Source organism: Meleagris gallopavo, chromosome 12 (genome assembly GCF_000146605.3).
Source record: "Meleagris gallopavo isolate NT-WF06-2002-E0010 breed Aviagen turkey brand Nicholas breeding stock chromosome 12, Turkey_5.1, whole genome shotgun sequence".
Classification (NCBI taxonomy): Eukaryota; Metazoa; Chordata; class Aves; order Galliformes; family Phasianidae; genus Meleagris; species Meleagris gallopavo.
In genome coordinates, this window is record NC_015022.2 from 18,725,894 (window position 1) to 18,728,802 (window position 2,909).

Here is a 2,909-nt window from a genome sequence, read left to right on the forward strand (position 1 = left end):
GCGGCTGCGCTCCTTTCACATGCAAATGGAGTGGTTGTCTCCTTTATCTCGCGGCAGGATGGCGGTGTCAAGCTGGGCCCGGCTGAATAAAGCGGAGAATTTATGCTTTATTGAGATCTATTTTGCTCGCTCAGCCCCGCTCCGCGTGCGGGGGGAGCACAGATGGTCCCTCCCGACCGCTATTTATCAGCCCGGCAAAAGCTCCCTCCGCGTCATGCTCCGCAGCAATTCATTGAAGGGCTCTGTTTGTTTCTGCTGATGAGGACTGTTAATTTGCACAGCAGTCTCATTAGGCCTAAACCACCAATTAATTTCTTTTGTTCTCATTAAATGCCTGATTCCGAAACATTGCAGCTCGGCGGCGGGTGCAGGGATGCAGCCACTGAGGGCGGCCATGCAGTGACTGCAGCAGGGCGGGTCCTTGCATGCAGTGCAGCTTGTTGCATAAAGCAAGTTGTTGCACGCAGAGCAGGCTGTTGCATGTGTGCACGCCATTCCATGCGTGCAGGTAGCTGCGTGCTGTCCAGAGCATTGCATGTGTGCAAGGCCTTGCATTCTTGCAGGTCGTTGCGTGCAGACCAAACCGTTGCATCTGTTTCAGGTCGTTGCATGCATGTAGGTCATTTCATGAAGTCCAGGCTGTGGCATGTTTGCAGCTCACTGCATGCAGCCCGGGCCATTGCATGTATGCAAGTTGTTCCATGCAGATCAGACTACAGCATGCGTGCAAGCCATTGCATGCACGCAGACCAGGCCGTTGCAGGTGTGCAGGTAGTTGCATGCACAGCAGGTCATTAATTGCTTGCACCCCACCAGCAGCTCTCTGCTGTGCCATTACCAACATGGGTGACACACGGGGCTGCACTGCACGCTCTCCAAGCAGGCTGGCCGGAACAAAGCCCTCTGCAATCATTTCAGCATGTCACAAATGAGAGGTTGGTGTCTGTGCTCCATTATGGTTTTATCTGATGATGGGTGTGTGCGGGCCAAGAATATCTTGTGGCTTGTGTTGTGCTGCACAGCCACACAATGTGCAGCCGCTCTGAAGAGCCCTTGACTGTCTCTCAGCAATTTATGCCAGAAAGTGCAGCTTTTGTCTGTGGGCACTGCAAAGGCAGCTCCTTCCCCTTGTCTGACATTGCTCCATTCAGGCTTGCTTTGGAGAATAAAGCACCCAAGTGGGAAGGAAGGGGGAGTAAGGTACAAAATGGTCTTTTTATAAAATAAATAAAGGAAAAAAATGAAGAAAAAAATGGCACAAGGGTGAGCTCCCCAAATTCCCTGCTGCAATCACACTGCTTTGCTGCTGAATTCCTTTCCTCTGGTCCATCGGTACATGTTTGGGCATCGCTGCTCCTTCCAGGTGGGATCTAGAGGGTTGCAGCAGTTGGGGCTGCACAGTGCTGAGCTCACCCTTCGCCTTCCCCTCCTTTCTCCCAGTGGCAGTGACTGCACTTCGCTGCATAAATACTTTCTTCCTTTTCCAGCACTCACTTCTATTCTTTTCCCAGCAGCTGGAAGAGCTGATGTGCAGAGATAAAACAGGAGAGGGGGGAACGCAGCACTTCCCTGTCAGCCCATGAGCCCAGCAGTTGCCCTTTGTCTCACCATGGCTGCAGACACTGATTTTATCCCTCATTCTCAGCCCTGCACCGGTTTGCTGGATGCTGTTGCCACCTGCTTGGTGCCATCTCCAGGGGGTGTGGAGGATGGGATGGGGCTCCGGCCCAGCCTGATGCCAGGGAAGGTCGGGTGATGGTTCAGAAGCATCCAACAGGGTTCAACAATTGTTCATTGTGTTTGTGGGGTTGGCAGGGATGTACGGTGTCAGCACGGCTGGGTAGTGAGCGGATAGGTACTGGGGGAATCCAGCTGGGATGGGGTCAGCAGTGCTGCAGCTCAGCACCCATCACAGCACAACACCCATCACAGCACAGTGCCCATCACAGCTCAGCACCCACTGCAGCACGGAGCCCATTGCAGCACAGTGACCATTGCATCCCAGCACACCAAGGATAGCACAGTGCTCATCACAGCTCAGCAATGGTGAGGCTGAAAGAAGGCTTTTTGCAGCAGGACAACCTTGGCTCATACTGATACTGAACTCTTGCTAAAGCCAGGTGTTTGCAAATCAGCAGGTCTGGCTCAAGAAGTCCTAAAGCAGTCGGTGAAGGAGAACGGTTGGGCTGTTAATGTTGATTTTCAATAAGTCTTTGAGCACGGAGGTGGTTCCAAAGGGCTGGGAGAAAGCTAATGTTGTGCTGGTATTTCCAAAGGGCAACCAAGATGACCCAAGTAATTACAGGGCTGTCAGCCTGACATCGATCCCGGGAGAAATAATGGAGCGGCTGATACGGGACTCAATTAATAGAGAGTTGGAGGAGTACAGTGCAATTGATGCCAATCAGAGTGGATTTACGGAAAGCAGCCCTTGTTCAGCTCCTGTGATATCTCTTTGGTGAGATCACCAGTTTGATGCCATCAAATGCTTGTGCACGAGGACCCAGCTCTGTGCGGTGCAAAATGTTGCACGGAGGTGCAGGGGATGGTGCAGGGCTGCTCCCATAGGGACAGCAGGGTCCCAGCCAGGTGCTCGGTTGCTGGCACTTGGGATGTTGGGCACAGCCATCAGGGACCTGCAGGAGTGATGGACGTCTCTCCTGGTGGCAGTGGGTGACGTGCAGGGTGAAAGGGACGATGCACAAGGGCAGGGTGAGCCGTGGCTGCTGCTGGCATATAGAACGTGGGGGGGATTTGGAAATGGGGATTTGGTGTATCATCCTGGCAGTGCCCAGCATGCACTGCTGGGGAACCTTCACGTCGGGTCTGAAGCAGGTTATAAGGATGTCACCAATGATCTAAACTGTCACTAAAAATTTACAGTCGGGACAAAATGCAAAGGTGGGGGA